General features: G+C 44.1%; 1 long non-coding RNA gene across 1 annotated transcript; it reads left to right on the top strand.

Annotated features, from left to right (window-relative positions):
* Nucleotides 1-9,062: 9,062 nt before the first annotated feature.
* On the top strand, nucleotides 9,063-13,075 carry LOC147571841 (uncharacterized). The gene is made up of 5 exons (XR_015246857.1): nucleotides 9,063-9,172; nucleotides 10,041-10,206; nucleotides 10,297-10,557; nucleotides 10,758-10,836; nucleotides 12,756-13,075. It is a non-coding gene; the product is annotated as an uncharacterized LOC147571841 (long non-coding RNA).
* The last annotated feature ends 1,740 nt before the right edge of the window (nucleotides 13,076-14,815 follow it).

The following is a 14,815-nucleotide window of genomic DNA, read 5'->3' as shown; positions in this document are numbered from 1 at the left end:
TAATTACCTCCCCAAGGCACTACCTCCAGATACCAGCACATTGAGGAATAAGTCTTCAACATATGGATCTGGGGGTGGATACAACATTCAGTCTATAACACCTTGTGTCAGGAGCTCCCCCCACCACCTACAGGTTTGCCCCAGGCTCTACAATTGATCATGTGTTTACGCAGGGGAAAATGAACACACACACACACACACACACACACACACACACAATTTTGTTTTAACAAACACTTAATTTTGGAATAACTTTAAATTCATAGAATAACTGTAAAGATAGTGCGAAGAGCACCTGTATGTCCTTCACCCAGCGTCCGCTATCATTAACATCTTACATTATCATGGTAATATTTGTCAAAGCTAAGAAACCGACATGGGTACATTATTTTTAGTGAAACTCCAGACTTTATTTGGATTTCACCAATTTTTCCATTAATGTCTTTTTCTTTTTCTGTTCCAAGACTCAATCCGGGATTGAATTTAGCTGCCATGCCTCTTTAATCTCCACTGGTCTGTGACAGCATCTCAGCCTTTCCTTGTTTTTGATGACCTTGACCAGCTTTGAGGAATATGGATCAGATATTTTGTAGAATGTCCCTCAATTTGGGTTTAAGTGATGAAAAACGGTTTTTAGTCTATGATGTATCTGCCATGAGTTTGATTTTGCTTTGGCCAGATGACCTATAACATTAATAGGGCCCTGCCTCATTTTGGGGAAGAAGCCTCTCTTTTACATGCAGAATTTCTGTAGCTAAGTATTATCCCTCTGTCCTCAGTCCCTCTGGCACTGAAAGATGTCTGACCCAGAGGAAAGAGCATAGGCATTAGGATCATAAAAACTTGGATTCAAATCTTGACTTCACATTTACTAACTTTGATCTTGGGCAAGTCGCTTAACTTCTGTGAGCCTCAGCTTAGTCTTTAAAAACAAAAGAGAAAGAGAGAGAATCAAATGCTGAGTTTCTGGTAGTGTTGCTTAAGATTAAACGAGCTACAATGTAGCATTTGGAATATTACGTAGTACATGTGGGTATTTAATTAACTTCCGTTATCTCCCCCTTACATTTGTTCTTTTTAGTCAAAAGAGCCTGCCTCTAAGTATCATCTGTTGTCATTTGTTTCTTAATAAGAATATATGGAAAATGAGCTTATCACAAGGAAAAAAATTCTAGCTTTGAATGGGGACAGATGACAACTAGACATTGGTGATCATTTTGCATTGTACACAAATATTAAATCATCGTGTCATACACCTGAAACTAATATAATGTTATATGTTGATTACACCTGAAAGAGAGAGAAAGGATGAAAGGAAGAAAGCAAGGAAGAAAGGAAGAAAGGAAAAGAAAGAAAGGAAAGAAAGAGAGAAAGAAAGAAAGAAAGAAAGAAAGAAAGAAAGAAAGAAAGAAAGAAGAGAATAGAGAATAAAAAAGAGAAAAAAGAAAAAAGAAAAGAAAAGAAAAGAAGGAAGGAAGGAGGAAAATGGAGACTGGAGTGACAATCCAGCTCACAATCCCCCTCGTAGTGCCATTACCTGTGTGATTAATTCCTTTCTTACAGTAATGGACCTGCCTTACTGGTCATAGAAGGGACATGTGATCCAAGTCACCCAATGGTAGGGCTCCCCTTCCCTGGCCATAGTGATTGGTCCATGCTCAGCCAATCAGAGTTTTTCCCTGGAATCTTTTCCACTAGAGTTAGGAAGAGTAAGTTCTCTTTCCTCTCTGTTCATGCAGTTACCTGTAAGGATAAGCTGCTTGTAGCTTTGCTTACTGCCGTGTGGAGACAGCCAGCCTGACGGCAGGAAACCAGCATGCATGAAGAAGCTGAGCTGAGAGTTGGAGAGAGCATTCAATGGAACTCTAGTACTTGGCTCCGGAGATTCCTGAGGACAGCCTATCTCTGGCCTTTCCATAGTTTGGTGACCTGATTAAATCAAAGATCCTTTTTTCTTAAGTTATTTTTGGATTGTGATTTTATAAAGTGCAATTAAAAGCATCTGAATAGATTGCTTTTCTGAACTTCGCTGCCTATGCCACCTGTTCTAAGCACCTTGCCGTATAACCTGTTATCTTTCCTTTCCCCCTCCTGTGGACTGGTTGGTACCGAAGTGGCCTCCCTCTTTGGCCCTTTGCCCAACACTGGCTCTAACGTTAAAAGTCTAAATTACTCTGACACGGACCATCCACTAAAGGGACAAGAATCGAAATCTCTAGGAGCAAGTCTGTGAGAATGCACTGAAAAGAAATAAAACTACACATAATGTCACCGAATTGTTCAGAACATAGACTCCAGAGCCCATCAGACCTTACTCCATACCCTGCCTCTGTCACTCACTAGTTGTATGACTTCAGGCAACCCACTTAACCTCTGAGCCTGTTTCGCTTCGTTAATAAAGGAGCGCGAGGAGACCTTTTTATGCAGTTTTTGTGTGGGTTCAATAAGATAACATACATGTGATGCCAAGCTTAGTGCCTGCTACGTTGCTGATACTTAACTTTACAATACCAGTCATTGATAATGATAAAACTGTGTAAATCACCTGAATCCACCAATTCATCTCAGCCGCAGGAAAGGTGGAGTAGTCGGACTTTGCGTCTAGCTTGATGTGCTGTAGTGTGAGACACACACAAAGCGCCGCTCATGAAGTGTTCTTGCCAAAAACAAAACAAAACAAAAATCTGATTCTGAATCTGAATCAAATCAATCCTCAAGGGCTCATTTATAGGAAAGGGGCATGAGAAAGAATAACAAGTTACATAAAACTCTAAGGAAAGAAACACACATTCAGAATGTGGGACATCGTAAAAGACAGATAGCTTGATTTCTTCAAGGAGTCAATGGCAGGAGGAAAAACAAGAAAGACAAACATACAGACAGACAGAGACAGAGACTGAGAACAAACCATGATTATGTTGTTATCTCACCATGTTATACTCAATTTGGGAGGTACTGGAAAGAGTGCTGATTTTATGAGGTGACCTGAGCACATATCCCTATCAGCTATAGTCATTACACAGATAAGCTTGTGCGATTCGTCGAGGGATGATAATCCAAGAGCTGAGGTGAGCTTCAAAAGAGACAATGTCTACGAACTAAGTCATGTGAAATCGTATGTATACATAACTTTGTTTACACTGTCTCACATAAATGCCTATACACTAAGTTCCTGCAATGCTTAGCATTTCTCTCCGTTTGCTCATACTGTTCTCATGTGTTTCAAGCTTATCTGTAACCTGCCCCTCCACCCATTAATGCTGTCAACAAACTCTTACTGAATATCTGTGTGTGCTCAGGATGGCAGCAATTATAAACACAGTAAGAAAAAGTCCCTGCCCCGAGAGGATTTCCACTGCAGTCAAACTGTCACAGGTGCATCATGAAATAAAGGCAGAGGCAACCAAATGTGACATAGGGGTTGGGGTAGGCAGACACGGTTTCAAACCTCAGCTCCGCCATTACTGGCTGAGTGGGTCAGATCCACTCTCCACCCCAAATCCCCTTGCTCATGGCTCTGGGAGACCCATATATAGGGACAGCTTTAACAGGCACAGGTAGTGCCTGCTGGCTCCTTACTGGGTTTGACTCCCAGAGGAGCTTGGAGACAGAGAGTAGAGGCAGGCAGGCTGGCTTCCTTCCTGAGCCATGACTTAGGACCTGCTGTCTCCTACAACCTGAGCTCTCTGCTCCTCTCAAAGTGGCCCTCAAGACCGTTTTCTCCTTCCCTCCTCCTTTTCGTCCTGAGGGTAATAGCCCTGCTGCTAACTAGTCCCGAAAAACTGCACTATCTCCTGTGGCTTCCTAATGCTGCCCACATCTTTCTAAATGATTATTAAACTGTTTTCGAGCTGCTTCCTTTGTGTGAGCCACCTGTTTCCTGCTGGAACTTTGACTCGACCACAAGATGGACTTTGACTAGTCTACAAGGTGGACTCTTAAATTTCTGGAGACTTTGTTGGCTCATCTGTAAAATAGGATTAAGTGTAATCTCTTCTTCTTGGTCCTAGGCAACTTCGGTTAGGAGAAGGCTTTGGAGTACAGGGAAGACTGAGCAGGGAGAAGGACAGATCAGAGTTCAGATCTGATTTCTGCTCTCACAAGTTGAGTGACTACTGGCATTTGGCAACAAATTTCTTTGCAGTTCAGTTCCTTGTGGGTAAAAGGATAATAGCCAATGTTTACTAAGACGAAGTTTTGGCTGAAACCTCAAAGATGGGGACAAAGCTAAGTAGCCCTGTGTCCTAAAGACAGGACCTCGACCCCTCTCCACAAGAATGCCTGGTCTGTATCCAAATCAACATTCCCAATAGCTTGTTTATAGGAAGGCTAGAAGCTTCCTTAGAGAAAATGAATTCTTCCAAGGAGCCTAGTAGTATTGGGTATGGCATTGCTTCCATTCACGCACAACAAGATGAGGACATCTAGGATAACTGATCTTGGAGAGAGGATTCATTGGAAGAGGGCAGGCCGGATGCTTGTAGGACGTGGAGATGCAGGGACTGGTCCCAAGCTGTCCAGTCTTGGAGCATAGTGGAATTCTTGGGAGATCTTCAAATATGTTCTGTTGGCATTGGTTGCTAAGAGACTGGTGCCTAGTGCTTGCCTGGAGAAGGCCGGGGCTGGGGCTCGTGAAAGCTGCCCACGATGGCAAAGCAGGTATGTAAGCATTTTACTAGGGCCAGGTGAATGCCATGGAAAGCAGCCAGCTTAACTTATCTGCTCAAATGGACTGGGGTACCACAAGGTACAGACACTGAGAGAAGTCACAAGAGGTTAGTAGAGTGCCTTGCCAAGTCAGGGTCTCTAATGAAAGCCACCATTTGGATCCTACTATTTGTAGGGCCTTCAACAGCTAAAAGGACACCAAGAACAGCATCCACCACGAGATCTCTCATCCTTCTTTCTACTCTAACTTTGGAATATCCATCGGCAATTAGGCGAGTCAGGTAAGAGGTGGAGCAAAGATTGTTGAAGAACAGATCAAAGGCTCTATGTCTTTTCTGGTACCTTAGCATCTGGATACACCTGAGCCGGGCAGAAGGGAGAAGCTCTGAACTGGATATGAGATTAAATTTTGATTTCAATTGGACTGGACATTTTAATACTTACAAGTGACCAGGAAGCTATAGACTGTCCCCAATATGCCATCAGGGGAAGGAAGAGGCAAATGAGTGTGAAGGCCATAGGGAGAAAAAGAAAGCTATTTCCTGACACTATCAACCAGGTCCAACCTATTTCCAACAAACCTATTGTATTTACCGTGCAGAGTATTTGTCAAAAATAAGTGAAATGACATGAAGTCGTGCCTGGAACAGTGCATACTTGTGAAAAGCAACAGTATTAAGATTCCAGTGTATATGTTACAGTGCAAGTGAACAACACACGAAGTAGTCACATCCCAACAGTTAATGTAGAAGACTGGTTGCCCACAGTGAGCTTTGCTCCAGGGATCTGTTTTTAGGGGATCCCAGTTTCCTCCTGGAAGCAGCCTGTCCTGCTTTTTGGACCTGGTTGCCCTTTCGGAACACTCAAATTATTTCCGTTAAGAATAGAATACCTAGGTGTCTATGTTCTTTTCGGCTTCTTTTTCACCTCCCTTTAGTAATTCACTAACTCTACCATTTAACTATTACATCCTTTAAAGGCGAGTTAGGTGAGCAGGCTTGCCTGGATTGAACAGGTGACGGAACGCAGGCTCATTAAGAAATTCGTCAAAATTCACATGTAGGACACAGACCTTGAGACTTTGAGAAGACTCACTCCGTGGTTTTGCACACTCAGCGAATGTCGAGTGGCTGTTCTTGTAAGAGCATATTTGTGGCAATACACAAAAGCCATCAAAGCTTCTGTGTAATCAACATATCCCTTCCTGGCTGTACCCATGTAGCAGGCACGGAGGGTGAGTGCCCATCTTTAACCACTTCATGGCTAGTATTTTGGAGACCACACAGATTCAGAAAGCCAGCTGGTTTCTGAGTAGGGGCTACAACTGAGCTTCAACTCCCACTACTCCTTTGCCACGCCCACCACCGTCTCTGTGCGTGGGTCTTGCGACAAGAGTAAGACTCCTGTAAGCCAAGGAAAAAGGGAGTTTCTTCGCCTCTCTTTTTTGCCTAAAATATACTTTGTACAGTTTACAGAATGTTTCAACTAACCCTCCATGTTAGTGGTTCTTAATGTTTTGGAGGATGTGCACAACCATGGGATTCTCCTGAAAGACTTGGAAATTTTTCTCAGAAAGAGAAGCCCGTGGAAGACAGAGATACAAAATTGGTCTAAGTATCAGAAGGTTCATGAACACTATGTATAGATCTTTGCACATCAGTGAACTCCAGGCTGAGATTCCTGCACTCATTCAAGTGGGAGAGAACCAGAGGATCGATGAATCCAACATGGTTCCCCTTCCAAGTAGTGCAGGAGAAGAGAGGACAAGGTCACTTGGATCAATGCTACTGAAATGTGCCCTACGGGAAGTCCTCGGCTGAGCCTTCCCCAGGCACTTTCATGCAGCAAACAGCAATGTTTACCAGTGCTACACATTTCAGGGAAGTTTGCTTCAAGTCCAGCTTGCATTCCTGACTGTGATTCATGTTATATGGATCGCCATAATGCACAGGAACCAAGTAACATCCTCAGCTGCTGAATTTAATGAGAACATTTTGTTTTAATATTTAGCGAATAACACCTTGAAAGAAAGCTGCCAAATGCCTCGTATTTTGTGGCCCCTCATTCCTGCCTCCTCTCTCCTCCTCCAGCACCCAGGTTGCAGAGGAGACTGATGAGCTCATGTTAGAAACACAGTGAACACAGAGTAGGGAGAGTCCCTGTAGAGAGAGTCCCTCCTTGTCAGACCTCAGGTGGGTGTCCGCGAGGGAGCTGATACAGAGAGCCAGGGGGAGTCGGTCCGCCATTTTGTCTGTTAAATGCTGTCTTCACCGATATCACCACTAAACACACTGCTTTTGGTGGAATGAGGTGGGGGAAGCATGGGAACGAGAGCAAGCTATGAGACTCTCGTGGTGAGAATGATGGAGGCAAAAAGACTCGAACTTTTACAGGCTGAGAAAGCTGACTGGAAAAACAAAACAAAACAAAGATAAAGAAAAAAAAATCACAACTAACCCAGAGACGAACTACTTAAGCACCATTTCGTGACCTGGTGTCACCCCGGGCTTAGGAAGGCTCAGCAAACCCCTGCAGCAAGAGCTTTTACCTCAGAGAGGACGAGGAGGGGTGGCTTTTAAACCTTCCTTCGTAACCCTTACACGTGGGGTGAGAAGCCTGCTCCGTTGTGTTGATTTAATAACAGAGGTCACCTTGCTACCTGCACAGCTTTCTTCGTCGGCTTTTTTCTCAAGTGGGAAGCTTAAGACCTGTTTGTTGTTTAGACGGGACTGTCTGGAAGCAAATTCGTTCAAATAATGGAGGTAGCAAAACGTTTCCCCAAGGGAGGTTGTGTCCTCGTTATCACGGTCACTGTCATCATATCATCATGGTTACCTTGCCAGATGCAAAAACAGTATTGAGTGTGCGCGCGTGCGTGTGTGTGTGTGTGTGTACAACTTCCCAGAAATCCTGCAAATGTAGGGACGTTTAGTTGTCCTTTCATGTGTGAGCACACTCAGGCTCCCAAAGACTCGATGGCCTCCCCAGGGACTCTCACTTCACTCAAAGATCAATAGCACCAGAATGATGTTCCTGATGTCATTGGCTACCAAAACCCTCAGGGTTCCATTATTTGCTCTGTTTCCAAAGACTGATTTAACAAATGGATTTGCGGGTGGTAGCTACTAAGTGTCAGATGCCTTGCTGGGTTGTAGGGACACCAAAATGACAAGCCACCATCCTCAGGAAGCCCACAGTCTAGTAAAGGAAACTATCGGCTGCTGAAATATTTGGGAATCTGTCTTAACCACTAAAGCACTATACAAATCGTGGCTGCCGTGGTTGCACTAAAGCAATGTGTCACTCTCCTCTTTCACCCATTTCTTGAGGAATGGTGCCAACCGCATGTATAACCTTTATGTTCCTTATCGCTTTTCCTCTGGGCCTGACCTTCAGGCTCCAGGTGAAAGTCTGCATCTGGTCTCTATGTTCCTTTCTGCTGGTTCCCTGGTCACTGTTCTGTGGCCCTGTCTGTCCACCACGAGCTGCTCAACCGCGGGCCTTCACCGGGTCCGGTCTTGCCTGTTAGCGCCTGGACCCGATTTCTGAATCCTGTGACCAGTGACTCAGACAACTTTTGGAGAGGAGGGAAATCAAGGAACCAGGTCATAAAGGCTCCTTAGGGTGCTGAAGAAGCCTCTGGCTCTGAGGAAGTGCCCAAGGAGAGGGTAGAATAAGTTTGTAGAGTGTAGTGGTTATAAGCAAGGACTGAACAGAGGCATCTTACAAACTTTTTCTCAGAAGTCTTTCTAGCTATGTTGGAGCAGTAATTAATCGCTGTCTGCCTTGGTTTCTGGGGAGTTAATAATAATAAATCCCTTACAGGGTGACTCAAAGTAGTGACTGAATTATCAGAGCAAAGTAATTATCGTTGTACAGTACTTTGCCATTTAATTGAAAAAGTCTTAGATTGCCGTATGAACACTCGATGACATGTGGTCCCCGTGGCCTTTGTGCTGGGCGTGTGCAAGTGACTGGCCCAGATCCACTCTCCATTCTTCTCTGTGCCCCAGGAGGCCGCCTGGAGGAACTCATCAATGGGTTCTCTTGCCATTCGGCTTCTTGTAGGCTTTGGCTAATTATCAACACCAGCAGAAGAGGGAGGAATGTGAGGTGGGGTGTTTATTCTGAGTCACACCTGGAGACGGCCACCTCCTTCCTCTTTGGGTCTGTCTCATGTCAGGCAGCTTTCTCCATACTGGTCAGGCCCTCTCTGTTTCTGTTCGATATGCCACTCTGCCCCTCTTTCCCTTGGACCTGGGGATGCAAAGGAACCTTGTTCTTATCAGCCCTGGTACTGGCCCTCAGGGTTTCCTTATACCCACACGTGACATCAGGAGTCTCTCCATGAAACTCGCCTTGACTGTGACTAACCTGAAGGGCATGTCTTCTCCCAGGAACAAGACTGAAGCCACTCCCTTCACTTTGCCTGAGATGCTGCTGCTTGCTCCAAAAGAGGGCGGGAGTCCAGCTTTGAAGTTCTTGTCTTCTGGTTGGAATTTCTGTTGGTAGGATAATTGAGAACGAAGTACTAGTTAAAATAAATTACCCTGGGGACGATAGGTCCTGGAGGAATAAAGAGAAATGTTGCAAGGAGATTTTAGCCCTAGAGATGAACAAATGCTAAGGGAAGAGCTGACAAACGGAATCAGGAACGACCTACCTCAGTTCTCATACCTCCCCAAATCCCCCTACCACATCTTCCTCCCTGTCTAGCACCTCCAGGCTCCCTCCCCTGCCACCCCCCAGGACTCCTGAGAGCAGATCTGGGACCACACTGGCTCTGGGGCAGGGCGGGGCTGGGAATGACTGACGAAGAGCAGAACAGATGTTCAACTTCACTGGAAACCGAAGAAAGGAAATTAAATAGCAAGAATGGTTTTAAAGAAATGAGGAATGCTTTCTAAGCCAGGACACAGTTTTAGATTCACAGGTTTAATGAAAAGACTTCTGGTGTCAGCTCAGAGATGTAGAGAACCGGAAAGGACAAAGGGGGAGAAGGGGGGAGGGCACAGGGCTGTCCTGGAATCTGGGAGAAGCAGGCATTTGTAAACGAGACACGGGATCCAAGAATTTGCTCATTTACTACCCCGGGGCCGATGCCAGGTAAGAAGATTCAGTTAAACTCATGTGTGGTTATATGTGTTATGTGAAAAATACATAGAGATAAACACACACATGTATATAAATTCACTGATGCAAACATATGGTGGGTAAACATTAATTTGAGTTTAGGGTACTGTAAATTATACCATGCCTGGTTCATTTCACAATGTGGGTTTAATCATTCTCATTCAGCCCGTTGTTACCTGTACTCTTATTTTACATTTTATTCATCTAATTTTTTAAATGTTTATTTATTTATTTTTGAGAAACAAAGAGCACAAGCAGGGGAGGGGCAGAGAGAGAGACACAGAATCCGAAGCAGGCTCCAGGCTCTGAGTTGTCAGCACAGAGCCCGACGTGGGACTCGAACTCACGAACCACGAGATCATGACCTGAGCCGAAGTCGGACGCTCAACCGACTGAGCCACCCAGGTGCCCCAATTTTACATTTTATTTTTAAATATTTCCAACTTACGTAAGATGACAGAGAGTATAGACTTCGACAGAGCTCTCGCTCCCCAGGTTTAACCAGTGAGGATCTACGTCACCTTCCACGTTGGCCACCCCTCCTGTGTTTAAACACGGCCGCCCCAGCTCCTTGGGTTCAGCAGACTTCCGGGACAATGCCTACCCCATCTTACTGCCCACGCCCACCGCACCATGCCTGGACAACCGCAGCCCGTGTTCTCCTCCGGTTCTAGCAATCCACCCCCTTCCTCTCCGAATGGAACTCAGTGTGGTGAGGCAGAACATCAAAGTTCATTTTTGTTTCTCTTGGAGCTGGTGAGTTTTTGTTTTCATGTGTAAGCAAAAGGATCTTCTCTGAGCCTCAGCTTTGAAACAGAAGTTGGCCTGTACCCGGCCTAAAATAGCATGCTTCCTGTCACACACAGACCTTAATGTTAAAAAAAAAAAAATTCTTGGTTTTTGAAGCTCTGATTTGTACTAACTCATTTAACGAATTGTTCCATTTGTCTTTCCAGCAACACTGTGAGATGGATGGGGTGAGCCCTGCATGACAGACGGGACCCAGAGAATGGGAAAGGTCACCAGCTTACCCAGGTATACAAATGTATATCTGTCAGACATCAAAGCCTGCACTTTCTTTCTTTCTTTTTTAATGTTTATTTATTTTGAGAGAAAGAGAGAGCACCAGCAGAGGAGGGTCAAAGGGAGGGGGTAAAGAGGACCCAGAAGCGGGCTTCGAGCTGACAACAGAGAGCCCGAAGTGGGGCTCGAACTCACCAACCATGAGATCGTGACCTGAGCAGAAGTAGGACACTCAACCGACTGAGCCATCCAGGCGCCCCAACACCTGCACTTTGTTTTTAATGACGAAGGTACAGGTTGCCTTTTATCTTACAATATCTAGATCTGTTACTCATAAGCCTTTTCTAGGTCTGTGGTTACATTGAAGGTAATTGACGCTGAAAGGTAAATGACCTCCACATTCGTAAGGACAAGGGGGACTAGCCAATGGTTTTTTATAGCAAGACCTTTAATTCCTGGCTATGATATTATTTTGGACTTAGAGGAAAGATCCAGCAGAATTTCGTTACTATCTGCCTTAGGTCAGTGACATCAAAGCAGCCCTTGCAACGGTGATTTGGGTGAATGTAGATTCAATGCCTGCAGAAGGCCCTGGAGAGAGAAGAAATGCAGAGAGCAGGGTGGGCAGAGGAGGATTCTAAGCAAGGATGTGGTCTCTGGTCTTGGCAGGATCCAGCCTTCGCCTGATCAAAAAGGGAGCTCTGGAGCATGAAACACACCTGCTTAGTCATTGCCGCTTTGAGGCAGTGTGGAAAGACGAGAGATACCTTCTCACAGCAGTAGGGGAATTTGTGTGGGGACCAAGTAAAGGGAATCTGGAAAGGGAACCAACATTCCAGCTCCACTGTCCTCGAACATTTGAAGGACTGATTGATGAGGGCCACAAGTGTCCATTTGCATTACAATGGAAAGCCGCAGCATCATTAAAAAGATCGAATTGGAACTAAAGAAAACCCGCTATCTTTTAGATGATTGGACACGCTGAATAAGGAGATTAAGTAGAGGGAGGTGGGAAAGCTGGTCCTAAATGGTTAATTTCCTCTACCACTTGCAAAACCATTCAACTGAAGTGAAGTGAGAATGAGTTTGGTCCATGGCTGACTACCTTCAGAACCTTCTGCTATTCTTTGTGATGAGGCCTTCGAGGAAGGCCCCGTTGCCAGCCTTGAGATTGCTGATTTCAAGGCACTTCTAAGACAAAAATAAAAATTCCATTACTTTCTGCGGGAGATGACTGTCTGCTCCTTTAGAGCTGGGCCGGAGGGAGCATTCAGAATACATTGCTGGGAGTAAATGGAATTTCTCAGCTATTTAAATTGCAATTCACCCCTGAAAACTCCATTTTATCAAAACTCCTGGTTAATACTATTTTCCATGCTCAAGTATTCTCCCCAGATACACAGGCAGGAGATGCAGGAGCCCGGGGGAGACTGTGCCGGGAACAAAGTTCCTTTAAGGGGCCTCAGATACTAACATCCTTACTGCCGCGTGACAAACAAAACTTAGAAAGGCCTGAGCTTTAACATGGCAGACAGGTGTGCAGAAGGACAGCGGGTGTTCTACAGGAATCAGAGGATTTAATCTGCCTCTCATTAGTTGTACGCCCATGAGAAAGTCATATGGTCTCTCTGAGCCTTTAAGTTCCCATCTCTGAAATGCGTTTTGGAACACTTTCTTTGCTATCTCAAAGAACTGTTGTGATGATTACATTAGGTTAATTTATAGGTATGATTTATATAAAACAGTGCTACACAAAACCCTACAATTAAGACTATGGTAGGCAAAATTCTAAGACAGCCCCCAAGAATCCCATCCCCTGGTGTATGTACCTTATATTATCCCTCCTCCTTGAGTGTGAGTATGTCCTGTGAATATGATAGGCTAGTCACTCCCATGATTAGACTATGTAGCTTAAGTCTCTATCTTAACAGACCAAGGAGAGGCTTTTCCTGCTGGCTTCAAAGAAAGTAAATTTCTAGGCCATGTTAGGACCTGAAGGTGGCCTTGAGGAGATGAATGGACTGTCAGCCAGCGAAGAAACAGGGACCTCAGTACCGCAACCAAAACTCAAAATCTACCAACAACCTCAAGGAGGATGAAAGGAGAGCCCAGACTCAGAAAGAACTCAGTCCAGCCAACACGTTGATTTTAGCCTCATAAGACCCTGAGCGGAAAATCCAGTTGTTCTGTGCCAAAACTTCTGACCTATGAAAACTATGACATAATAAATGGGTGTTGGTTTAGCCTCCAAGTTTGTGCTAATTTGTTACGTAACTATAGAAAGTGGATATACAACTGGTTGTTCTGAAATGGTTGATTGAGGACCTCTGAAACCCGCTTCTCCATAACGGCAATGAGAACCCTAGTGAAAACTGTCAAAATTAACTGTTTCGTAACTGAAAAATCACCAGTGGCTTGCAACAACCCCAGCAGCATTTACTCAAGAAAAATGGCCGAATCTCAACAAGGACAGGGAGTATCGTGGCATTTTAACGGGACTTAAGCCCATCACCCTCTCCCCAGCACTTCAGTAGCACCGAAAGCCAATAGCCTCACAATTACAGTAGCTGTGAAAAATAGCAGATTAGCAGCTACTGAAGAAAGCAAAATGGCTTTGGAGCTTCTAGGAAGTCCCATTCCTAGAAACTGTCGCCATGTGATCTGTCTGGCAGTTCACGGAAAAGCTCCACTTTCAAGAATGCCTTTATCTGATCTAATCAGAGCGTGCTTTCTGAGGAGTCCCACCCGCAGAGTATTTGTCAAATATAATCAGTGGCAATTGTTTAATATCACAGCTGCCTGAGGATGTGTTAACAGTTGGAGCTAATAAGTGGCAAACCAAAAGTATTAAAAAGAAAAGCAAAACTGGGTAATGAGATATCATAGGCATCTTTGAAAAGCTCCAGCATATTCCCGGGAGTCTAGAAGCCCATGTGCATATTCAGGACTGTTGGGTGTGCCCAGGAAAGCCTTGAGAAAGTCCTACTCTCACCTCTGGTTATCTTGAGTCTCTGTGTGAGCAAGGAGTTGACTACAAACTAGAGTTGTAAATTGCCTGCCAGAGCACTGAAAACATAACTCTACACACACACACACACACACACACACACACACACACACACACACACCTTAACAAGGCTGGAAGATTATTAGTTTGAGTAATTTTATGGAAACCTCTTGTCCAGTCATCAGTTAACCACTAGGCTAAATGAATAGAAACTTCAGTAAGTTACACATGACATAGAATACATATTTTACACAAATAGTCCAGGAATGTCACTAAATTAGCAAACAGTGGCAACAATAACAAAGCTCAGAGAAGAGAAGGAATCTGAGTTTCAGAACTGACACGCCATATTATTTTAAATGTCCAGTTTTCAGTAACAATAGCCACAAATACAAGACATGAAATGAAATAGGAAAGTATGGCCCATACACAGGGAAAAAAAATAGTTTACAGAAACTGTCCCTGAGAAAGCCCAAGACACTGGACTCACTAGGCAAAGACTTAAATCAGTTATCACTGATATATTCCATTCCACTTGGTCATGATGTGTTATCCTTTTTTATATATGCCTGCATTTGATTTGCTTATGTTTTGTGAAGAATTTTTGCATTTATCTTGATGAGGGATATTAGTCTAAAGGTTTTTGCTATTTGGGAGGCATTTCAAAATAAAGCAAACCCACAGTTTTTCCCGAGTGTCTATTCTGTCCACGAAGCATAAGCACATGCACTTGTTTAATTGCTATGTGACTTTGGACAAGTTATGTGACCTCTCTGAGCCTCAATGTCCTCATCTATAAAATGGGAATAATACTAATATCTGCTTCATTGGGTTGTTATGAAGATTGAATGAGAAAATATGTATTACAATAGGTTGAATTGTTGTCTCCAAAAAAGATATGCTGAAGTCCTAACCCTCAATATCCCAGAATGGGATTTTATTTGGAAATGGAGACATCGTAGATGTGATTAGTTAAGATGACAG

Source organism: Puma concolor, chromosome F2 (assembly GCF_028749965.1).
Source record: "Puma concolor isolate L17-30 chromosome F2, mPumCon1.1.hap2, whole genome shotgun sequence".
Classification (NCBI taxonomy): Eukaryota; Metazoa; Chordata; class Mammalia; order Carnivora; family Felidae; genus Puma; species Puma concolor.
Note: the sequence above shows the minus strand (reverse complement) of the source record. Positions and strands in the feature narration are given on the sequence as shown.